The sequence below is a fragment of the Delphinapterus leucas genome, chromosome 12 (assembly GCF_059928025.1).
Source record: "Delphinapterus leucas isolate spDelLeu-1000000601 "Yukka" chromosome 12, BTC_Dleu_Yukka2, whole genome shotgun sequence".
NCBI classification, from domain to species: Eukaryota; Metazoa; Chordata; class Mammalia; order Artiodactyla; family Monodontidae; genus Delphinapterus; species Delphinapterus leucas.
In genome coordinates, this window is record NC_143140.1 from 70,942,914 (window position 1) to 70,969,102 (window position 26,189).

Consider the following 26,189-nt stretch of genomic DNA (forward strand, 5'->3'; position numbering starts at 1 on the left):
CACCCATTAGAAGGCAATGACAAGGACTTCCCTGGTGGTCCAGTGGTTAAGACTCTGCTTCCACTGCAATGGCTGTGGGTCTGATCCCTGGTTGGGGAACTAGGATCCTGCATACCACGTGGTGTGGCCAAAAAAAAAAAAAACAGGCAGTGACAAGTTATAAATGAGACCAAAACCCCTTTAAAATTCTGTCTCCTATTGTGATTTGGCATTCTACCATTTTCAATAACAATTGTTTTGTGTTGTGTGTTGTATGTGTTGTTCAGGTTTTAGAAGCTACATAACCAGCATGTATTACAGTAACTTCATGCTACTGACAAGCGTCTGTACAAATTTTGTTAACTGAACTGGTTCTGAAGCTGATTCATTGTGGCTTTCCTTGACTGACCTTATAAATTACTTAATTTCAATATATAGTCGTCTCATGGTGCTTCCTAATTTCTTAAGACAACTAGTCTGAAGATAAGATGGAAAAGAAGACCATATTTACAGTAGCATCTAAAAAGATAAAATACCTAGAAAAAGATGTTTTAAATGTGCAACTTCATGTGAGGAAAATTGTAAAGCCCTCCTGAAGAACCTAACAATAGACTTTGCAGGGGTTCAGAGCATACCACCCTAAAATATGCCACTCTGATGTAAGGATTATTCTGAGCTAAAGGCAATTGAAAAGAAGCAGACACACACACACACACACACACACAAAACCTTTCTGCCCTCCCTTCCTCTACCAAGAAAGGCAGGACAATTCTTTTTTTTTTTTTTTTTTTTTTTTTTTGCGGTACACGGGCCTCTCACTGATGTGGCCTCTCCCGCTGCGGAGCACAGGCTCCGGACGCGCAGGCTCAGCGGCCATGGCTCACCGGCCCAGCCGCTCCGCGGCATGTAGGATCTTCCCAGACCGGGGCACGCACCCGTGTACCCTGCATCGGCAGGCGGACTCTCAACCACTGCGCCACTAGGGAATCCCAGGGCAGGACAATTCTTAATCTACAGAGACAACTTTAGACTCTTATCAGCCCAGAGAAATCTACATAACAAATCTTACTAACTAGTCCTCATCTTCCATTGGTTTCACACATGTATCTACCTTCCCAAGCCCTTAAAAACCTAAACCCCTTATCCTTTGTCTTGTCACTTCTTAACAAATGCATTGTTCTTTTGCTAAGATACTATGTAAGCCCCGTTCTAACCACCCCTTTGAGTTATTCATCACTCATGAGTACAGCATGTGTTAATAAAGCGTTTTTTCGGGCTTCCCTGGTGGCGCAGTGGTTGAGAGTCTGCCTGCTAATGCAGGGGACACGGGTTCGAGCCCTGGTCTGGGAGGATCCCACATGCCACAGAGCAACTAGGCCTGTGAGCCACGACTACTACTGAGCCTGCGCGTCTGGAGCCTGTGCTCCACAACAAGAGAGGCCACGATAGTGAGAGGCCCGTGCACCACGATGAAAAGTGGTCCCCGCTTGCCACAACTAGAGAAAGCCCTCGCACAGAAACGAAGACCCAACACAGCAAAAATAAATAAATTAATTACTAAACTCCTACCCCCAACATCTTCTTAAAACTAATAATAATAATTGGAAGAAATCTTATAACTACATCAGCCACCTACAAATTCAAGAACTTCCTCAAATATTAAAAATAAATAAATAAAAAATAAAGTGCTTTTTCTCTTGTTAGTCTTTTGTCGGTCTCATTGCAGGGCCCCAGCTGAAGAACCTGGCAGTTAGAGGGGAATAGTTTTTCCTCCCCTAGAACTTCAACGTATATAAAGACATATCTTAGATATCATGGATGGAAAGACTCAATAAAGAAAAGGTGCCAGTTCTCCCAAAGTTAACTTCTAAATATGGCATTATCTGCACCAAATAACACCATAAAGTTCATGTGGAAAAATAAATTTAAATAGCTAGATAAACTAAAAGAAGAAAGAATGTGGGAGATTCAGTCTACCAGATATTAAAACTCACCACAGGGTCTTAATAACTACATGTCTGGTTGGTACATAAATAGAAAGACCCGTAGATTTGAAGAAAATTTCAAAAATAGACACGCATTCAGTAATATAGTGTATGATAAAGATGACATCTATATCAATAGAAAAAAGATGGATCTTTAGATTAATGGGACAACTTGTCCACCTAAAGAAAAGATAAAATAAAATTGGATCTATACCTCACATTATACATAGGGATAAACCTTCAATTATAGCAAGTATTTAAAAGTATAATGAAGTTTTTAAAAATCACAGAAGACAACATAAGTGAATTCCTTGCTAACCTTGGAGTAGGGAAGTCCCTTATATGACTGAAAATTCATGTCATAAAATCAAAGACGATAAACTACATACGTATTTTAAAATCCATTAGCATGACAAATACACCATAAGCAAAGTAAATGATGAAATAGTAAGCTGGAAAAAAATTGCAAATCCTATAAATGACTAATACTGTTCTCCTGAATAGATAATGAACTCCTAAGGAGCTCCCAGGAATAAAGAAGATTAGGAAGAAGCCAACAGAAAAACAGGCAAAGCACATGAACAGACATTTCATAGAAAAATATTCATAGCCAAATGGAATACAAATTAATATGAGAAATACCAATAAAAATGGCATTACTTTACCATGAAGAGAAAAATGGCGCAGGCCCTGTGCAGGGGAATCTGACAGGTTCTGTGATCCTTAGACCTGGCAACCCCACACCTGGGCATCTTTCTTACAGTTACATCTGCACACATAGTAAATGAAAACGTGCAGGACTACTTATTGTGACGGAGTTTGGATAGGACCCAAATAAAACATGGCATATTTACAAAATCAGTCCTATGCAGCTGTAAAAAAATAATGAGCAACTTTTCTGCACTGCTGTACAGAGGCATTTGGGCTGTCCTGTCAAGCAGAGAAAACAGCATGCAAAACTCAATACAACGTGGGCTGCATTTTTGTGTAATAAAATGAGGAGGATGGGTAACTATATTTTGTTCTATCTGCGTATGTAAAAAGACCTGTTGGAAAGGTAAATAAGCCAACAAACCAAAAGTAGTACAAAGAGTGGGAAGTGAGAGAGGATAGGACAGATGGGAAGGGACAGATGTGAAGTGGACTTCTTTGTGTGTACCTTTTATATCATTTTGATTTTGAACAGTCTAAATGTATTAGCAACTTGGAAAAAAATAGAGTGTTATTTGAAACAAGAGGGTTTTTCATTGCAAATGAGACAGTTCTTTCGTTTCCATACTTTACAACATGACTTTTCAGCTGTTTTTTTCTTTATGGCAAGAGTCATGGTGGATAATTACACTTAATCTCAAAATATCCCCCTCCCTGCACACTCACACACTCACGCTGTATCCCCACCAGTCTCTCCTCCTGCCCACCATGTCCCCACTCAATCGATGAGGGCCTTCACCTCCCAGCCTCTGACGCCAGCTGTGTTCACTCCTTCATCAGATTTGTGTTCAGTTTGCAGCAAGCTGAAGACAAAGCATTAAAAGCCATCACTCCCATATATGTCCATGATATGATGAAAAAGAAAAGAAAGCTTCAGTGTAACAAAATACTTTGACAGTGACTTAGAATAAAATTGTGAAGTGAGGATTGTCCTTGATTCACTTCTCTCTCCCATTCTAAGGACCACCTGCCACACTGCGCTGTCTTCTTCCCTGGGATGCTCAGCTCCCACCTGGTACCCAGCGCCTTCCCATGAAGAAGAGCTCCAATGGGTTGAGCCCCACATAAGGTAGCTTTTATTTATCATGTACTCATTTATTCTCTCCCTACCTTATTCCAGCTTGTGCTTTAGAAAGATGGTAGGATTACTTTCCACTTTTTAATGGAAATAGAACCTGAGGCCCAGAGAACTACGTAAATTCCCATTATCCCAAGAACTTCAAGTAGCAAAATCAGGACTGGAATCTAGGTACATCTCATGCCTAAACTTGCCTCTGTTGCCTGACCTGTATACACACTATCCCTGTATCTTCCTCATGGAGCAAGGAAGATTTCTCTCTCTCTCCCTCTGTCCTGTCCAATATTCCTAGGGAGCTATCGCTGTGGAAATCAATCTGATAAATTAAATGTGCTCTAATGATAAGGGCCAATAAGGGTTAATAATAGCCTGTCATACATAATAGCTAAGGTTTATTGAGCACTTACTGTGGGCTAGTTAGTCACTGAGCAAAATGCTTTATTTATGCAACATTATAATCTTTACTAGATTTTTAAGAAGTAGACATTACTATTACCTTCATTTTACAGATGAAGACATTTAGACTTAGAGGACAGGGACGTTCCCAGATTATTGTTAAGAAGTGGCAGAGCCTGGATGGGACCAGATAGGACATTTTGAAACTGGGTGCTTGGCCATCGCACAGGTCTGCCTCTCTCATTCATCCCTCCACAGACACTTGTAACTGAAGAAAACAGTCTTGGCTGAAGCACAGATTTAATCGCAAGAAATAAATCTGAAATAGTGACCTCCTAATCTCCAGCTGGGAGATACTTGATACATGAAGGAGCTTTCTTAAGCACTTTCCCAGCTCTTCCAAATATGCATACTTCCTCTGTAGGCCAGTCTTGGCTCTCCTGAAGTCAACCCAAGTTGAGTTTTTATACTGAATCAAAATAAGACTATGTTTCTCCTTAGGTCTCAAGGGATTCATGGTATATGCCTCCAAAGAAATCACATCCACAACTCAACAAGTTGCATCCCTACAATATCTGGCCAGTCGGCAGCTTCCAGGGCCAGTTACTCTAATTTTTCAGCCCCAAACCCTTTCTTCCTGCTCTAAGTGTAGTTTTCCCTTAGTCAGAGAGGGAAGGCGGAAACGCATTCCCAGGCAAGCATTTTCTCAAGAATGTTCCAGGGAACTTTATGTCCATAAGATGCTTTGTCCCCTCCCCAAAGTGTGAGTTAAGCCGTTTGGGAACGATGGACCTGCACCACACATGCATTTTTTCTCACTGGAATTAAACTACACTTACCTCACACACAAAAAAAGGAAGGAGTGGTGGGAGAATCCTTTATATCCTCTATTTCTCTTCCTCCATTTCAAACTAGACTTGGTCTCCACCATCAAAAGAATAGAGAGGGGCTTCCCTGGTGGCACAGTGGTTGAGAGTCCGCCTGCCGATGCAGGGGTCGCGGGTTCGTGCCCGGGTCCGGGAGGATCCCGCATGCCGTGGAGCGGCTGGGCTCGTGGGCCATGGCCGCTGGGCCTGCGCGTCCAGGGCCTGTGCTCCGCAACGGGAGAGGCCACAACAGTGAGAGGCCCACATACCGCAAAAAAAAAAAAAAAAAAAGATAGAGAGAATAGAGAAACAAAGACATTAATTCTCTACTGTTGTGATTCCATAAGACCAGCAATATTGTTAAAGGTAGTTTCCCTCCTTACAAGCAACTACTGTTATTTGAAGGGTTATTGTGACTGTATACTGTTTTTTGCCTTTTTCAAGTCTCTTTAGAACAAACCATTCTCCTGTATGGTTTTATTGTTTATATATCACCTATATATAAACACATCATCTACGGCTGCTTTCATGGTACAACAATAGAGTTGAGTAATTGGGACAGACACCATATGGCTCACAAAGCCAAAAATATTTACTATCTGGCCCTTCACCCAAAAAAGTTGACCAACCCCTGCTTTAGAACTTCACCCCCTGCAAGACATAATAACCCCACTCTAATGGTTAAGGATTTTACGCTGGAGTCAAAGCAAGAATTCCAATGAGAATTCAGTGCCACAGCTTTGTTGGTCGTGCTCTTAGCCAAGTTTCTTAACTTCTTCTAAATGTCAGCTTCTTTATCTATAGAACAATATCTATGAGAACAGCACCGGCTCGTGGGGTTGTAAGGATTCCGTGAACTACCTACCACATGTAAACACAAACTACAGTACTTGACACGAAGCAAGTCCTCTAAAGGTATTAGCTATTATTATCAATATTATGGTTGATATGATTATTGATATTTTGGTTAAGATTTACAGGCCTGTGAGCATAATTAAGAATCTGAGAAGAATTTTAGGAATAGAAAATTTTTCTTTGTTTACCATCTCTCAGATTTCTATGACCAGAGAGTGCCTTGTCAGAGACACTGCCCGACCTTAAGGCATTAGTACGAAGAGTCTGTCTTCCTTCAGGTCCTGCCTCTCCTCCTTTCTCCTCACCTCCCTTACATCTCTCACCTCTCACTCTTTTTCCTTCTGTGGTCTGGATCTACCTGTGAAGTGCTTAATACTTCAAACCTCAGCGTTTCCTCACCCCTCATTTCCAGCAAACTGTACTTATCCTGCCACTCGATTCGTTGGGGATCCAGCTCTCAGCTAATTGAAAGCCAGCCAGTGTGATAGATGAGCTGGTCCTTGCTAACATATTAGTGTCTGAGGATGTTACCTCTTTGCATTCTAATGGGGCCTTTGGACATGTAATGCCTTGCCCAAAGCAATCATTCTAATCAATCTGGGAACTTCAGGCACTGGGACAGTCAGCTAAGGAAGAGACGTTAGGGCAAGGAACCATTTGGCACTCTTCCAATTCACAGTGTATATCTGCTGTCTATAAATAAAATGAGTCTAGGATAATTGCTAAAGGAATACTTGGGCATTTGTTCTGGTTAGGGCAGCTAGGGAAGAGATCTGGAAGCAAACACTCATCCTCACACAGATGCTAATGACACTTCACCAAGCCTCCCTCAACTGGATCACTAGCTTCATCGTTATCTCACCCATGCTTTTCTCCCCAGCATCATGTTCCATCCTGAGGTTGCAGGCCCTGGAAGGGAGCCAAGATCTGGGATGGGAAGAGGAGACAGCTTCCCTCTGCAGTCAACTCTTGGCGTTCTAGACATAAGAACACCTAATCCAAGCTGGGCTTTCTTCCGGGAATTTGAGCTTTGGTGGTAATCCCAGGTATGGACATTCCAGAGATGAGGAAACCAAAACTCGGATAAATTAAGTATCTGCTCAAGTTTCAGCAGGCAGCAAAGTGGTAAGTCTTGAATTCAAATTCACATCTCTTAGACTCCAAAGCCCCTTCTCTGTCTACTACACACACTACCTCTTGAAAAAGACGGTTTTAGCCACCACTGAGAAGTAATGAGGCTCTTTCACCACCTCAAAAATACAATTTAATAACATAGGCAGAATAAAAAAAAAAGAAAAAAGAAAAAAAATAGTAACATAGGCACTTCTTTAAAGTGGGCCATGCTCATCCAATTAATTCAAGACTTTATTATAAAAATCTTACCCAATTCTTATAGCATGCACTGCTCTAGAATGAGCAAAGAGAATGGACATGCCTGCCTGTCCTGCATCAGAATACTTTATAAGTTCATCTTTCCACATCTGTGCACCTATGCTAGATGGAGACCTCCTTTGCCCCTGGAGCTTCCAGACTCTGAAAGCGCAGCCTGGGCCATATTTTCTTTCCTTCTCTCCTATAGGTGAGCAAGTAAACTATTTCTGTTCACATAAAATTTCTCTTATGTGTCCTTGTTGGATGGGCCTGACCTAGGTTTTTAAAATAACATAGTCTGAAAGAGGGGGATGATGGATATCAAATGATATGGTACTTGTTTTCCATTGGATAGATTTTAAAAAGTGATGTTTTAAAAATCTATTGTTTACAATATGTAAGAAATTACATCCCTTGCCACTGTTTAAGCTTGTGATGACAAATTTCAGAATGTCAAGCTGAAAATATGCATGGGAGTAGTTAGTTTTTCAAATAATTTTAAGGGATCAAAGTAAAGATGTTTGAAGATCAATGCTGTAAGCGGATGGATACCTATGTTAACCCCCAGGACTGGGCAAGGGAATGAGGAGGAGTAGTCAGAGGATTGGCTGGAGGAGGTGGTGGGTAGGAAGTCTTGAAGGGCTAGGAGTAAGGGTGGTCACCATAGTGGAGAGGGGAAGAACTTTCTGGGGAGGGTGGGGGAGGGACCAGTATGTGCCAAGGCTCAAAGACAGGAGAGAGCCTGGCGTATATGGATATGACTGACGTGCAGTTTCAACATAGGCAAGTGGTAAAAAAAATGAGACTCGGAAGGATGGTGGGGATTCACATAAGGAAAAAGAAAACCTACCCTAGCAATACCTTTTTATGCATTTCCTTTGTCATGATTCTGGGCTCTGGGTAACAGTTGAAATGGACTTGAGTCCAATGAACCTGGCACTGATTCCCAGCTCCACTCCTCTTACCTGTGAGAAGTTGGACAAATGATCCTCTAGGTCTTTGCTTCAGTATTTGTAAAAACGAAAATTAAGAGTACTTACTTCATAGAGCTGCTTTTAAAATTAAGTAAGATACACATGTAAAACATGTGAAACAATGTCTGATATATAATAAGCACTAATAAATATTGGCTATTATTTATATTATTATTTCTAAAACTGTACTTAAGTCTGATCCGATCATTCCCCTGCTTAAAATCCTTGGGTTCTTTCCTTTCGCCTTCAGGATAAAAATCCAAACTCTCTAAAGTTATCTGAAGCTTCCGCCTCCCTGTGTCTCAGTGGCAACACCTACGCAGGTCACTCCCCAGAACTGGAATGAGAGAAGTAATAAAGTAATATCACCATGAGCAACTTAAGCTGTCACAGATAATGTGGAGCTAAAGGACCTAGTGATGCCCTCTACGTCCAGGAAGTTAGGGAATCTATCCCTGCGTTCAGCTGTGTCCCCCACCATCTCTCTGCTGTGCCATCTCTGTCCCCCACCGTCTCTCTGCTGTGCCATCTCTGTCCCCCACCGTCTCTCTGCTGTGCCATCTCTGTCCCCCACCGTCTCTCTGCTGTGCCATCTCTGTCCCCCACCGTCTCTCTGCTGTGCCATCTCTGTCCCCCACCGTCTCTCTGCTGTGCCATCTCTGTCCCCCACCGTCTCTCTGCTGTGCCATCTCTGTCCCCCACCGTCTCTCTGCTGTGCCATCTCTGTCCCCCACCGTCTCTCTGCTGTGCCACCTCTGTCCCCCACCGTCTCTCTGCTGTGCCATCTCTGTCCCCCACCGTCTCTCTGCTGTGCCATCTCTGTCCCCCACCGTCTCTCTGCTGTGCCATCTCTGTCCCCCACCGTCTCTCTGCTGTGCCATCTCTGTCCCCCACCGTCTCTCTGCTGTGCCATCTCTGTCCCCCACCGTCTCTCTGCTGTGCCACCTCTGTCCCCCACCGTCTCTCTGCTGTGCCATCTCTGTCCCCCACCGTCTCTCTGCTGTGCCATCTCTGTCCCCCACCGTCTCTCTGCTGTGCCATCTCTGTCCCCCACCGTCTCTCTGCTGTGCCATCTCTGTCCCCCACCGTCTCTCTGCTGTGCCATCTCTGTCCCCCACCGTCTCTCTGCTGTGCCATCTCTGTCCCCCACCGCCTCTCTGCTGTGCCATCTCTGTCCCCCACCGTCTCTCTGCTGTGCCATCTCTGTCCCCCACCGTCTCTCTGCTGTGCCATCTCTGTCCCCCACCATCACCCTGCTGTCCCCAGCTCTGTCCCTACCACCTCTCTACTGTCCTAGCTCATGCTTCTACAGTGTGGTTAGTGCCTCAGGGTGTCAAATATCTGATGAACCTATATTAAAATGATGCAGAGAAGAGGCAACACACTCCACTTCTCAAATGTCAAGCCTTTGTGGAGGGGTGCTCAGTGCAGTGGAATTGAGAGAGGGAAGTTAACCAGTGATTTTGAAATATGTGGTGGGAATTGTCCCAATCTAAATATCTTTTAGTTTCTTTTTATCACTTTTTTTCTATTTTATTTTATACTGTTTGAAAGAGAAGTTTCTCGGATGGGAGCGGGAGGCTTGGGAGGGGGGCCATTATCATGGGCTGTATCCTAGTTTTCAGCGCTCCCTCCCAGATGTCTTGTCTCTGCTGGCAGGGAGGAGGTTAGCAGCTTTGTGTCACCAATGGCTAGAAGGCCTGGAAGCTAGCATTTGCAATGTCCTGACTCTGATCACAGCTCTGTATGTATTCCCTCAGGGGGCAGAACTCATTACTTCTGCCCAAAAAGCCTCATATCTCACCCATGACCCCTAGACTATGACACAAAAAAATGGAGAGATAGAAAACACATTTCAAATACATCTTATATAACTTATCTAAAGAAACGACTATCTGATTAACTGAGACAGGTGAGGGAAAAAGAGATATCTAGGAAAATTCCCATACCTCTAGCTTCCATGACTAAGTGGATGGCTATACCATTCACTGAGTTAGGAGTTACGAGTTAAGGGTTTTAACTTATAAACTTGAGGTCCCCGTGAGATGGTTAAATGGAGATGGTCAGTAGGCAGCTAGGTCTATGGGTCTGAAGACCAAAGTGAGATCAGGGCTGGAGGCATAGACAAGGTTGTAATTAAAGCTGCTGGCTACTAATGAGCTTGCCCAGGTAAAATAAACAATGCTAAGAAAAGAAGAACAAAGGCAGACCTCTAGGAAATTGCATCATTTAAAGATAAGAAGCCACAAAACAACTGACAGAGGGTTAGAATGAAAACCAAAGAGAACGTTATCTGAGCAACTAATGGAAGAATTTTTTTTTTTTTAAAGGAGGACATGGTTAACTGAGTTGCGTGTAAAAGAGGTCACAGACAGGACTCACTCATTCATTCACTCATTCATTCAACAGATGTTGAATGTCTAATCTGTGCCATAGATTGTTCTAGATGCTGGGCACAAAGGTAACTATGAAACCGTCTTGCTGGCAGGGAACTTAGTGTATTGAGTGAGACAGAAAAGAAAATAGACAATTACAACATCAAATATAATAAATAAGTGGGGGTGTTATGAGGTGACATGGATGCGTCAGGGCCTTAGGGACATCACTTTCAGTGGAGAGACAGAGACAGATACAAGGCTGTGCAGATGTGGCATTCAAGGGACTTGGTTCTCAGCAAACAAGAGACCTAGGGTGATAACAGCAGATGGACAGGGATGGGGAGAGGTGTTATTTTTGAAGATAGAAACAATTTGGGTTTATTCAAGAAAGGGAGAGATTAGAGATCAGAAATAAAAAGGGATTCACTGGTCTGCAAGGTGTCTGGGGAGAGTGAGGAGGGCGAGAGAAGGGTTTTGTGGGGTGGGAAGGACTGGAGTCCAGAGTCAGGTGGACAAAGTGAATTTGTAGATAAGGAAAGCCTGTCTTTCATGGAGATAGCTATCAAGAAGAGGACGAGGGGGCTTCCCTGGTGGCGCAGTGGTTGAGAGTCCGCCTGCCGGTGCAGGGGACACGGGTTCGTGCCCCGGTCCGGGAAGATCCCACATGCCGCGGAGCGGCTGGGCCCGTGAGCCATGGCCGCTGAGCCTGCGCGTCTGGAGCCTGTGCTCCGCAACGGGAGAGGCGACAACAGTGAGAGGCCCGCTTACAGCAAAAAATAAATAAATACATAAATAAATAACAGTAAAGAAAATAAATTTAAAAAAAAAAAAAGAAGAGGACAAATGGATGGAGGGATGCATGCAGGGATAGAAGTGCAGATAAACTTTGGAACCAGAATGACAGATTCTTAAGTACTAGAAATGATCAATTAGCAGAGAGGATTATTAATCTCATCTTTCCTTCCACACATATACAAACAAAATAGTAAGTAGAAGGATTTACTTGAGTGAGCAACCTCAAAGGCCTTTCAAAGAATCTGGTAGATTTTGCTGGAAACATTTTAATCAGCACCCTAATACATGGGAACTGGGTTTGTGGGGCTCTGCTGGGAAGTGCTCGAAGGCTGGGCCACAGTCCACAGAGGAGAGGGGAGTGCTTTCTCACATCCACAACCGTGAGGCACAAAGGTCACCAGGCCCTCGGAAGCAGCACATCCATTTCCTCCCCGCAGTTTCCTCTGTGATACTACACTCAGCGTCTGGCCTGGCTGCTTCACTGAAACCTGTCCCTGAAGGTCACTGCTGACATCTTTACTGCTAATTCAAATGGCCTTTTCTTCCACCTTTTCCTCATCATCCCCCAGAATCTATCGTGTATCAAAGCCCTTTCAGTGACGGCTGCCACAGTTGACCTCTTTCGGAAGCTCTCTCCGGCTTCCATGACACTGCACTGCAGTGCTTTCCCCGCTCTGTGTGAGTAAAGGGTAATTCCTAGAGGATGGAAAAATAGAGCCGACGGTGTAATTCGGCGAAGGATGGGTCTGTGTTAGTATTTCAGACAAAGTTCTCACAGTGGGCATCAGGCCCAGCAAAGTCTGCCCTCCTATCCTGCGCACGTCCACTCACCCACTCACCCCACCCCAGCCACGCTGTTCCTGCCGTTCCAGAAACACACCAGGCACAGCTCCCCTTCACCACTACTCTCCCCAGGCTGTTCTTCCCTTTGGTGTCCTCCTGGCCAACTCCTTCACTTCCGTAACGTGTGATTACTACATTTGAGAATATACAGTTCTGCTCTCAAAGATGGGAAAAACAGTGGGATGGATAAAACTCCTAAGATATGTTAAATACGCTAAGTAAATATCCCATGAGATATGCTAAAGCTAGACGTAATGAGTGAAATATATGACTTTCAAAGCATGGAATCATCAAGGGTGTTATTTCTATAAAGAAAGGGATGGAATGACTAAGCAGTAGGTCCTGATCGTGCCACCTCCAGGCTGACAGCTGTGTTATCTCAAATTGACCACCCCCTGGGAATAGGCATCATGGACCCCACTCTGACTCCACGTGTTTTCCGCCCAAGAGAACCAGGAAAAGCTCATGGCTGTTCAACAGGCTTATTATATGAGCTACAGCTTTAGACCAAGAGTGCTTGGCCTTGAGTCTCTCTGATAGAGCAAGCGTGTGTTGGCCCCCAGGCATCTTCTCTCTGCTGAGCTTCTGGGTTAAGTTCAAGTCTGGTCCTATAACTTTACTATCAGCGAGAAGGCTGGTGTTTGTGTGTGTGTATGTGTGTATGTGAGAGAGAGAGAGAGAATATATTAACGTTGCACAACTCAGGATTCATCTAGTGTGAGCCTTCTACCTGCTATACAACATCCTACATATGTTAACCTATACCATCTCTTTCCTCTTGCTACTCTCCATGTGTTATGTGTTAGGTTGATTCAATAATCTGCATGATTTGAGTATCTTAGTTTGGCCTGTGAGCCTTTCTGTTCCATAACAGAAGAGCTTGACTGGTACTTGGATGTTCCTACGGCATTAAGGTCATTTCCCACAGCAACCTCTTTCAAGTCTTTGTTTAAATGCCACCTTCTCAAAGAGGCCTACGCTGAACACTCTACTGAAAATTGCAATCCGCATTGCCAGCCCCCTAACTCCACTCTATTGGTTTTTTTCCTTAGCAGATATCGTTTTCAAACACATATAATTTACTTATGTTTTCTGTTCATTGCTTACTGTCTATCTCTGCCACTAGGATATAAATCCTCCTGCTCTTTGTCTGTTAGTGATAGTCGACGTTCATTAACACAGTGCCTGGAGCATAGTGGGAATATCAGTTGCGGGGTTGAGTTGTCACAGACCAGGCACAAGTAGAAGAAGTGGCATCAGTGCTGGGGTACACAGCGTGGTGCTCACAGTTTACAAAGATGTGAAAGTCCACATCAACTCCAGCACTGAACAGCGACAACGGTGGAAGGTTTATAGTGCACAGCTCCTGGAGAAAGCTACACAACTAGGGGTGATCACAGCGGGGAAGACAGGAAGGAAAGGACACTTTAATAATAGTCCTTGGATATATGGAAAGATGTCGAATGGAGGGTTAGCTCTTGTCTCCCATTTCTAGTGGACTGTTAGAAGAAAAAGTCCATTTTCATTGGTTTTATCAGATTAAATTTTGAGAACACCCTTTTCTAAATTTAGGTGCAAATTCCACTCCTTAGAGGGGCTAGGCAGATAATTAAGTGAAGCAAGAGGAGGGTAATAGATTAGGGCGTGGTGTGGGTTTTGCTGAACTGGAGAGCCCAGAGCCCATTAAAGACAGTGACCCCTCCTTGGCTTCAGCAAAGTGTTGAGATACAGGAATGTAGACTCAAAGTCACCACATTCAAGAATGTTAGAAATCCAGCTTTTCCCAAATTTCTCAATTTTCAGAACTCTGAACTGAACCAAAGTTATTATTTTGGCCTGCCAGTTTATTATTTCTGGATTATATTCAAGGCCCTCTGTCATTTGTTGCCAGCCACCCTTTCCAACCCGTATTACCTCTCCTTCTCAGCACAGATCTTCCATTCCATTTAGCCATCTGTACCCTATGCTCTCAACACCCTTACACAGTTTTATCGCTTCTCAGAAGATTGCCCTTTTATAGAATGGAACCTACACTTGCCCATCTTTCTAATCCATCTCTCTAATCTTCTATTCTTTAAGGACACACAGATCAAGACCCATCACACTCTATTTCTCAGATCACTCTAGTCTATAGCAATGCGTCCTGTAATTTTTTTGGAATAGATATGACATTAGACGTTATGACATTAGACACCTTTCCTGTGTACATGCATTGTTCCCCTAACCAGACTGTAATCTCCTCAAGGGTTGGTGTTTGGGACTAGAGCATACACAGTCCTTGGTGTTAGGAAGACTGGCCTTTGTCACCTACCATTAACGTGGCATTGAGCTAGTGACTGAACTTTTCTCAACCTCAGTTTCTTCACCTATAAAATGCAAATAATATTTCTTCATAGAGAGCTTGCAAAGTTGAAAGGAGATGAATAGAAGACGCATATTCACAATGGACAGAAAAAGTGTCTGGCACATAGTAAGGATTCGACCAGCATTAATTGTTTTCATTTCTATAAAAATTCTTTTACTGCTTTGTATGCCCTACAGTGCCTGGCATAGGTCCTTGCTCAACAAAACATTCATAATAAATATTTGTTGATTTGTTTCATATAGAGAACATTACTCTGACTCTAACAAAGGCATTTATGTCCAATTTCATACTTGGAAAACACATTTGAAAAACACACATTTCTCTGTGGACTCGATATGAGTTTTGCCCATGAACAGGACAGCAAGATAAACAAAACTTTCAGGATTTTCTTCAGTTAGTTAAAGTTTATCTAAAGCAGTGGCACTCAAATGGGGAGGTGGAGATAAGTTTGTTCCCTAGGAGACCCTTGGCAACGTCTGGAGACAATTTGGATGTCACAGCTTGGGGTGGAGGTGTTCCAGGCATTTGGTGGTATGTGCCAAAGATGCTGCTAAATATCCTACCATGGGAAGGACAGCCCTTCACCACCTCCCCACGAGAAAAAGAATTGTCTGGCCCCAAATGTCTTTAGTGCCAAGGTTAAAAAGCCTCAGTCTCAAGACGAAGCAATCACCATTCTTAAGATCTCTCCCTTTCTTGAACTTTCTGCTATTCCAAATTCATGAGACAGGGGACAGAGCAAGTAGCCAGAAGAGATCAACGACAGTAGGTCAAGTAAGTGGTGGGTGGTCAATGGAGAATCAAAGAGCCAATGCTGAAAGAATTCTTCTCAGCTCAGGGGCTTCCAGGACCACTGAACTGGTGGCACCCCTTCTATTTCCAACATATCAAGGCATTGCTGCCAGTATGTGTCTAATTATTCTCTTCTTGAATAATGTATCCTATTTCCCCACACAATTAAACATGGAAACCAACGTGTAAGACCTCTATGAAGGGTACTAGATAAAATAAGTCTTGAATCCAAGCTGATCTTTATGCTAATGTAAGACTGACTTAACTGGACCAGAACACTTTGTAAATGTAAACTCATTCTCATAGTTTCCCAAAGACACAACTGCTTTTATAAGAAGGTCAAACGTCTATCTTATACTCACACATCGAGGCTGTGAGTAAATGTGGTTATAACACTGGTTTCCTCTCTCGGAAATTTCCTACATCGGTGGCTTGGTTCTTTTCTTTCGTTAAATGTAATCTAGCTGAATGTTTGTGAAATGTTTTTTCTCCGTTCTTTTACTTTGCTTTTTCATTGCCGCCTCTCCCTCCTGCACCCCACTTTCTTTTCTTTTTACCTGTGTTACTTCCTTCCATGTTTCTTTCTTCCTTTCTTTCCAGCTATAGGAACAAGAAGAAAAGTTCTCAGTTATGGTTTCCTTTCGAAGTCCTCTTTCTATGCGAGCTCTAGAAAGTCACCTACTTTTAAAAATTAACTTCGTGCTGCCATCTTGTGGTGAATTGAGATATTCAGCCAGTCAAACGCAGAGTTCTGAATTATTGAAATACCTGAAAATGCACAACCCTAGTTAACTAAGAATCAATGTCATCTCACCTTATGATTTAAGATCCAGGGCCCAAAGCTAAGGCCCCCTCAAGCCCTACGATCCTCCCTCCTCCAAGAACCTGTGATTTCTCCCAGGAAAGGAGGCAAACATTGTTACCAAATTGAGTCTTGAAAACCCTTGAGTATAGAAGAAGAAACACTTTACATAGGCCTGTGGCACATTTTAGCACTTTAGAAGGAACTTCTCAGGTTTTGAGCATTCAGAATTCTTTTGTCTCAAGTCATCCATGTAGATTCAAGATCTACAATGTTAACATAGGGGAATTGCCTAAAGTCATAACATTGATGTTAACCCAGATAAGTAACCCGAAGTCAAATACTTTGGGACAGGCAGAAAACAACACAAAAAAGTTAGGGAGAGATTTTTAAAGGTCAAAATAGAATTTGTTCAATGAAACAATACAAATGTCTGTTGCCTTGTTGTAGCAATAGACAAAGTTGCTACACAAAATACAAAGTTGATATTTAATGAAAGCTCTAAGGAGTCTGGGTCCCTCAGGTGTTGCTAGGACCTCAAACTGAGCAGATCCAAAATGAAATTCACTCATCTCTTTCCCCAGCCTCCCCACACCCATCACACACACACACACACACACACACACACACACACACACATGCACATGGTCTCCATACTACAGCCACACTGTATCTCTTTAAAATTCTTATCTGATCATATAATTATCCTTAATGTCCTTCATTCGTCCCCCTTGTCCTCAGATTAAAGTCTGAAATCCCCAATGCAGATCTGATTCCCTGTCCACTTCCCCAGTCCCCTGTGTTCCATCTGTATTTACCTTCTTCTGATTCAAGCACTGTGCGTTCTCTCACTAGGTGGGTTTCCCTGTCTACATGCACCTGTACTTCTCCTTTTGTAACAAACCTCTTGCTGATAATTCATTTTTTCATCTCTATTTTTCCTTTTACAAGAGGGTAGGGGCTCTGGTGCATTTTCCTTGCTACATAGTGAATGCTCAGAAATATTGATTTAACCTGCCTCTGAACATGCTTCTCAGCAACAGATAAGATAGGATTTTAGAGTGAGGAAGACTATAGGGCCCCTGCCATGGTTTCCAGATAAGAAACAGGCCCGGCAAGCTGGGGTGACCCTCTGGCTTGTCTAAAGGCAGCCCTGGAATCAGAATACCATTAATCTGACAAACAATTCCAAGGATTCTCTGGGAAGAGAGATGGAGAGATGGATGATCCCTTTGGCATAAACATCGGATGCGATAAGGGTTTGGGGGATGAGTGTGAGTCTGGTCACTGATGCTTCCCTTAGTGAAAGCATCCACTTTCTCCCTGTGCTTTGGGAGTTTACCCTGAGTTCTGTGGTTCTCTTTGTTCAGAAGCTTTAAATGTCCAACTCTATGACTTTGTGGTTTGGGGAAGGCCGTTTAGAGTGATCTTCGTGTGCTCTGAAGAAAGGAAAAGGGAAAGAAAACTAACCTTTATGTTTCCAGCTTTCATGCCCACTCTATAAATCATCTGTTACTCTCCCTAATTCAAAATGAGGAAGTTTAGGTTCAGAGAAGTTAAGCAAGGGGGCCTGTGGGGAAATGAGCTCTGATGACTGAGGTCCTCAGCAGTGCCAATCTCGATCTCCAGGGAGGGGGTGCGTCAGCCCTCAGAGTTGGAAGGAGGGGCTCTTAGGAGATACTGGGGAGACGGAAGACATTCCTATTGTTGATGGGGAATTCAGCCTTGGGAACTAGCTAAAGGCAGAAGTTTCCGCCCCCCAGCTGTGATAGTGTGATTTTATTATATAATAAGAAATAGATATTTGGGCTTTGTCCTGGTTCCTGACACAGAGCTCCTGAAACCCCTGTGAATTCCTCAGTGATAGAGAATCAGGAGCAGCTTTTGTTCTAATGAGGCGACTGTGGTTGGGCTCCTGGATGGGGCTGGTCACCAGAAAGACCAAGTCATGATTAGATGCTTGGAACTTTCAGCCTCATTCCCCCAACCCCCACCACTCTAGAGAGAGGAGAGGGGCTGGAAATGGACTTCAGGATCCATCATGCCTATGTGATGAAGCCTCCATAAAATCCCAATAGTAGGGGGTTCAGAGAACTTCCAGATGGGTGAACACATCCCTGTACCAGGCTGGTGATGCATCCTAACTCCACAGGGACGAAGCTCCTGCATCCAGGACCCTTCCAGAACTCACCCTGGGTATCTCTTTATCGGGCTGTTCATCTGTATCCTTTAATAAACTAGTAAACGTAAGTTAAGTGTTTCTCTGAGTGCTCTGAGCTCCTCTAGCAAATAATCGAATCCGAGGGGGAGAAGATCATGTATGTAGCCACGTCTGACAGAGGTTGTAGGTAACCTGGGGACCTTCTTTCTGCTTGCATTTGGCATCTGATGTGGGAGAGGGGCAGGCTCTTGGGACTGCGCCCTTACCCTGTGGGATCTGATGCCGACTCCAGGTAGATAGTGTCAGAATTGAGTTACGTTGTAGGACACCCACCCGGTGTCACAGAAAATCACTCAGTGGGGGAAAACCCCACAAACATTTGGTGAAGAAAAGCGTCAGAAGTGCTGTGAGCATGGTAGTCATGTGAGAGTAAAGGAGAGACACAGGAGGGAAGACTTGATGGTTTTCTAAGTCACTCTCCCAGACCAGAGCCCACACCATACATTGAACCATAGTTATACCAACTGTGTTGGGATTCTAGAAACTCTGTATTATGCCAATTTTAGTTATCTGTGATCTATTTGTTGTCTTATATATTGGTGATATGCAATAAATCTTTTAAAATCCAAAGGGCCTGGGGACTTATCTTCAGAGATGAGTAAGGAGGGGGAGGGGGCAGGGGAGGGGGTAGCGGGCCCGGCCCTCAGGGAACAGGAAGGGTCCCGGAAAGCAGGCTGAGTCACCGCAGCCTGCAGTAAAGGAAGAACAAATCGAAAGACCCCAGAGGTGTGTGCTTGACAAGAGGCCATAAGCTGACTAAGAAGTAGAGAACCGGACAAAGTCCTCTGACAGGTTCAGGGCTGGAGAGGGAGGAACCGGGCCTCACACCTGGGTGGGAACAACTAATCAACCAGTTGAAACCTGTTTCCCAAAAATGTGGGGGACTGGTGCTTCCGGGCTGGCTCTGTGAATGGTGTGTACTGACTGTAAAGGGTGAGGGCCAGGCTCATAGAGAGCGTGCTTGTTTCAAGGCCCCAAGGACAGTGACATCTGAGAAAGTTATAGCCACCTGTCACTGGTTCTCGGTGGATTAGTGATTACCAACCTGGGCAACTAGTTCAAAGGTGAGTCACAGTCAGCAAAAGCACTAGACTTTATTTCAGAGATTAGTCTTGCACTCTTTCCGTGTTTATTGCACCATACACTGTACCTTTAAGGGAAATGACTTTTGAGGCCCTCCAGTCCCAACCTGCAGGGAAGAGTGAGCACTGGGTCCCACAGCCCTCTGCCTCTGTCTGTAGATAAACTCCGCCGCATCCACCCTCCATGCCCACACCGCTTCTGCTCTTTCTTACACTTGCCTGGCCAAACCCCATCCTGGTTAAGTCCAACCCTCTATCACTACCCTACCACTGCGCATGGCTGGAAAACCCACCCCACCACGGCAGCCGGTCTTATTTTAAGCTCATGGCAGCAAATGTCTAAGATTCTCCTAGGCCCACAGTAGCCCCAGCAGTTCTGCCGTACTTCCCCAGGCAGCTCACTCCTGTGACCTCGTAGATGACTGTCAGGCACCTCCTCGTCTCCAACTTCCCATCACATCCCCCCGCTTCCTGACTCTCAGCTAAACATTTCCTTCCCACTTCGTGATGAAAGTTGAAGCAACCAGAAGAAAAATCCTATCCCCTGCCACCTCCACGTTCACCCACCCGCCCCACCTGCCTCTGTAAAAAGAATTTGCCTTCCCTCCTGTAACTCTGGCTAAACAGCCCATGATCTAATCTAAGACCGATTTGTACACTGTGTCCCATCCCTTTTCATCTACTCAAAGACAACATTATCCCCTGGATCTCATGCATCATTCATTGCCCTCCTCTACTGGACCAGTCTCATCGTGTTGTAATAGCTCCCACGTTACACACCACATCTTTTGAAATCCACTTTCCTCTATAGCTATTTTCCTATTCGTCCTCTTTCTTTTATAGCAAAATGCCTTAAAGAGTTTTTAATCCTTTGTGATCTCCACTTCCTCTCTTCCCATGCTTTCTGGAACCCACTCCAACTGGGCTTCTGCCTGACATTCCACTGCAACGGTTCTGGTCAAAGTCAGCAACCTGCATGTGGTCATGCTCAATGGTCACTCCACACTCTTTTTGTCTGGTCCATCGGCAGTATCTATTGTTCCTCTCTGCCTTCCTGAAACACTAACTTCATTTGTCTTGTAGGGCGTGACTTCCTCGTGGTTTTCCTCTGAATCCATTGGCCTCTTCTAAACGTCCACTGAACTTCACCCTCACCTGATCTCTGGATGTTGGAGGGCCCCAGGGTACAGTCCTCTGACCTTTTTGTTGCTCAAACTACATTCCCCTCCTAAGTGAACTTAGTTTTCAATGTCACTACAGGCCAGCAACTCCCATAACGACATCTCTAACCAGACCTCTCCCCTGAATTCTAGGATCCTGAATCTATCTGCTGGACATCTGTGATAACCCATAGATCACAGTGGTTCAGCATTCGGCCTCCGGAATCTACTTGTGATGGAAGCGTAGCTCTTCTGCTTAGCAGATGCATGTGCGGAAAAGCATTGACATATCAAGTGTGACTGCTGGTCTTAAAAAGGCCTCCATGCAAGGCTGGTCTTTGGTTGGCATCCGGGAACTTGGTTTTCAAGAGCATTCACTCCACTTCCCAAATTGATAAGAGTAACTCCCTGTGTCTGAACTGGGCAAACGATACGATTCATGCTGAAAACCTGCTTGCCTTCTGGGAGTCTGGAATTTTGATACATGCTGGGCAGAGGTTGCCTGTGTGGCCAGCCTCCAATAAAAACCCCAGGCATTGAGTCACTAATAAGCTTCCCTGGGAGTCACTTTTCACATGTGTTGTCGCCACTCATTTCTGGGGAAATTAAGTGCATCCTGGGTGACTGTACCGGGAGAGGACTCTTGGAAGCTTGTGCCTGGTTTCCCCTCAACTTTGTCCCATGTGCCTTTTCCCTTTGCTCATTTTGCTTGGTATCTTTTCACTGTAATAAATCACAACCATGAGGATGACTGCATGCTGAGTCCTGTAAGTCGTCCTAGCAAATCACTCACCCTGGGGGGGGGGGGCTCAGGGATGCACGACACACATGTATCTCTGAACAAGTCACTTCATCTTTCTGTCCTTTGCTTTCCTCATCTGTAGAGTGGGAATAATAATGGCATCCAACTCATAGGGCTGTTGTGAGGATTAAATGGGTTAATAAATGTGAAAAACTTAGAACAGTGCCTGGCTCATGGTAAACACCCAATAAATATTATGTTATCTCAAACATAAGTGTCTTAGAATGTACAGTTAGATAATAAAGGAGTCAGGGTAAGAACCTGAATATCCCTGAGTTTTTGGTTTTACTGTGAACATTATACTCTTGTCATGTCTCAAACATTTAAGTTACTTGGGACTCTATATTTAAATACCTATCTGGAATAATTCAATTCTGTAAGCCATGTATTAGTTTACCTATAGAGAAAAAGTGATTAGAAGTTCATCAGTTTGTTTCCTTGAATAGTCACATAAACACATATGACAAATTCAATCTGTTAGAATATAATTGCAAGACACTTGACTAAGATTTATTGAACATTTTTATCCTGGAGGGCCTTGTGCTATGGACAAAGCTCAGAGACAGCTGTTTAAAAGGTTACACGTTCACAACAGAGCCTTCAGTTTCTCTCACTAAGCATTGTGAAGCTTCTCTGCAGAGCTCTATAAAGTTACAGTGTTGCTAAGAAACATCAATTAGTATTTCAGACAGTGACCATCACTGACCTTGCCACTTAGCAATGGGAGCAACAGAGGGGCTGTCCATCAGACGCCACACAGCTTCCTCCAGACTGCAGGAAATTCTAGACAGGACTTTGAGCTCATTTCACACACCCACATACCCCCCAACACACACAAAGCAAGGCAGTGAGGCTCCTGATTAAGTGTGCACTTGGCACTCCTCACATTATCTCTCCCAGGTCTTTCTCCAGGGCTCTCTCACCTTCTCAGCCAGGACCAGGCATGTCACAATCTACATGGCCCCTCAGCTCACTTCTCTGAGACTGTTCTCTCTGTGACTCCTCTCTCCTTGACACCCTTCTGTGATTGGGGAACCTACCAGTACAGCCCAACCAGACTCAAAAAGGGAATTCACCAGGGAAGCCCTGTGAATATGGTTATTTGTTCATGCCTCTAAAATAAGGATCCCAGCCTATGACACTGTAAGACAGGTGGCTTGGTGCAGGGAACCTGGGCTCTGAAATCAGCATGCCAGAGCCCTTCAGTTCTGATTGCGGCCAGTAGGGGATGCCTGTGAGGTGAGGAGAGGAGGGTAGGCACCAACCAACCAGCGGACGACCTGTTTACAGAACAGGACAGTTATCTTGAGAAGCAAGACGCCACTGAGGTTTGAGTTTAGAATACAGTGTTTTGAGTCATGAATCAAAGACAACTTCACCTGGTCCTAGCAGATCCTGTTTCTTGTCCTCCCCCATCTCTTCTCCGCATAAGATGATCCTTTAATGATCCTTTAAAAACGTAAGTCCCAACGTGTCACATCTGTGTTCAGAGACTTGCAGTGGCTCCCTTATTATTCTGAGTAAAAGTCAAAGGCTTTGGGTGGCCTATAGCCCCTGCATGACCTGTCCCCACTTTACTCTCCGACCTCACCTCCTCTTCTTCACTCTCCTGCAGCCCGTGCTGTTCCTCAAACACACCAGGCAGGTTCCTGCCTCTGTTTTCATTCCGGCTGCTCACTCCTCCAGAGTCTCCTTTCTCAAAACAAACGTAGAGGCTCCCTCACCTCTTAAGATCTGTGCTCAGCCCCTGACACCTCTGATTCGCTTCCTCCTGCTTTATTTTTCTGCACAGCACTTGTCACCATCAGACATACTATATACTTGATTATTTGCTTATGGTCACTCTTCTCCACTAGAATGTCAGACCTAGATGGGGAGGGACTTGAGTTGCTTTATTCATTGTTTAGTCCCCAGTACCTGGAACTCTGCAGGGTCCATGACGGTGCTCAGGAAATCTTTACTATATGAATGAATAAATGAACGAGTGTTCAAACACTTACACAATTTAATTCCTGTGCCCAAGTGTCTTCTTAGTTGCAAATTGATTTCCAAGCATTGAATATCCAAAACAAGAGAAGAAACAAGTCAGTGAAAAGACGGGAGGAAAATAGACATTCCTTGAGAATGACTTTGCACACAGAATTTTAAATAGCTTTCAAAACGGAGCTGGTAACCGAGAATGTTAAAGGATCCTGAAATGACTGCAATGGGTAAGTTGCCAATCTAGGGAGATCCAGCTTTACGTAGGTAGCAGTTGCTGATGCCAGAAATTCTGAGTATGCATTGTTTTCAGTGAAGGTAGTCTCTCCTGGAAAAATCCAGCTTACATTTTAGTTCAGGTCAAGGATTCATATAAGTAGCACAGATTTCAAATATGTTCTCCCATTGTGCCCATATTTGTCAGATAAAGGACCCCAATTTTTGTTTCACAAATAAGCTGGTCATAATTGCAACGTGAACATGACTTTGAGAATAGGTTTTGTCGGGACTTGATGTTGTACATTCTATGGGTTTTGACAAGTGTATAATGACATGTATCCATCATTATGGTATCAAATAGAGTAACTTTACTGCCCTAAAAGTCCTCTGTGCTCTGCCTGTTCATCCCTCTGCTCATCCCTCCCTTCCCCACACTTTGGGGGACTATTTTTTTTAATTTTTTTTTTACTGTTTCCTTAGTTTTGTTATTTACAGGATGTCATACAGTTGGAATCATACAGCATGTAGCCCTTTCAGATTGGCTTCTTTCACTTAGTAATATACAATTAAGGTTCCTCCATATCTTTTCATGGCTTGATAGCTCATTTCTTTTTAGCACTGAAGAATGGTCCATTGCTTGATATACCACAGTTTATTTATTCATTCACCAATTGAAGGACATCTTGGTTGCTTCCAAATTTTGGCAATCATGAACAAAGCGGCTGTAGACACCAGGTGCAGGTTTTTGTGTGGACATAAACTTACAACTCATTTGGATAAATACTAAGATGTGCCATTGCTCAGTTGTACGGAATGTCCTTCTTTTTAAAGAAAAAAAAATTGTTGCCCTCCATCTTCCCAGGACTGGGCATTTATCATTGAATTTAGATACATCTTCAAACTAACATATACATAATTACATTAGGGAGGAGTGAGAAATATCTTTCTCATTTATCTTTCCCATTTTAAATATTTCTCCAGTTTAGACTTCTAGTAAAAATTATAGTTAATATAATAATAATTCTTATAAATATCCTTATTGACACTCTTTTCTATAATAGCTCAATCACAAGATCTCAAATTATCACTACTAACTGAGCCTTCAGTACATCTTCTAGACTTGTATTTTAATGTTCACAGTGATTACCAAGGCAGTAACGATGCAAAGGTGACTTCTAGTCATCAAGAAAAGATTCCATTACACTTAATATACCATCAATTATATTTGATATGTCCTGATTCTTTGAAAATTGGTATACCATGCGTTTAACATGATAAATTTTTATTAATTGGTATATTTAGTAAACCAAAATACTGATTTTTCTATCATATTGGAAAATCATATTTAATGTCTCTAATGCATAATAAAGTAGAAGATGATGACACTGTTATGTCATAGATAGTGGTGAGTCCCACTTTCTGTCAAGAAAGGAGGTCAAGAATTTCCTAGAGACTGTCCCTGAACCACAATGGCAGAGTAGAAGGACGTGCTCTCACTCCCTCTTGTGAGAACACCAGAATCACAACTAGCTGCTGGACAGTCATCAACAGGAAGACACTGGAACTCACCAAAAAAGACACCCCACATCCAAAGACAAAGGAGAAGGCACAATGAGACAGTAGGAGGGGCGCAATCACAGTAAGATCAAATCCCATAACTGCTCGGTGGGTGACTCACAGACTGGAGAACACTTATACCACAGAAGTCCACCCAGTGGAGTGAAGGTTCTGAGCCCCAGGTAAGGCTTCTGAACCTGGGGGCCTGGCAATGGGAGGAGGAATTCCTAGAGAATCAGACTTTGAAGGCTAGCGGGATTTGACGGCAGAACTTCGACAGGACTGGGGGAAACAGAGACTCCACTCTTGGAGGGCACACACAAAGTAGTGTGTGCATCGGGACCCAGGGGAAGGAGCAGTGACCCCATAGGAGACAGAACCAGACCTACCTGCATGTGTTGGAGGGTCTCCTGCAGGGGTGGGGGGTGGCTCTGTCTCACTGTGAGGACAAGGACACTGGCAGCAGAAGTTCTGAGAAGTACTCCTTGGCGTGAGCCCTCCCAGAGTCCGCCATTAGCCCCACCAAAGAGCCTGGCCAAACAACCAACAGGGAGGGAACCCAGCCCCACCCATCAGCAGTCAATCGGATTAAAGTTTTACTGAGCTCTGCCTACCAGAGCAACAGTCAGCTCTACCCACCACCAGTCCCTCCCATCAGGAAACTTGCACAAGCCTCTTAGATAGCCTCATCCACCAGAGGGCAGACAGCAGAAGCAAGAAGAACTACAATCCTGCAGCCTGTGGAACAAAAACCACATTCACAGAAAGATAGACAAGATGAAAAGACAAAGGGCTGTGTACCAGATGAAGGAACAAGATAAAACCCAAGAAAAACAATTAAATGAAGCGGAGATAGGCAACCTTCCAGAAAAAGAATTCAGAATAATGATAGCAAAGATGATCCAGGACCTCAGAAAAAGAATGGAGGCAAAGATCGAGAAGATGCAAGAAATGTTTAACAAACACCTAGGAGAATTA

General features: G+C 43.8%; 1 long non-coding RNA gene across 5 annotated transcripts in view; it reads right to left on the minus strand.

Annotated features, from left to right (window-relative positions):
* Nucleotides 1-26,189, minus strand: part of LOC149747896 (uncharacterized) — a 91,903-nt gene that overhangs the window by 48,954 nt on the left and 16,760 nt on the right. For 4 of the 5 annotated variants that reach the window (XR_016395224.1, XR_016395222.1, XR_016395223.1 and 1 more), the window contains exons 3-4: nt 16,071-23,777; nt 15,946-15,988 (exon numbers count right to left, since the gene is read on the minus strand). This is a non-coding gene — a long non-coding RNA (uncharacterized LOC149747896). The remainder of the gene's footprint in view (nt 1-15,945; nt 15,989-16,070; nt 23,778-26,189) is intronic. The other variant, XR_016395225.1, reaches the window with a different exon arrangement.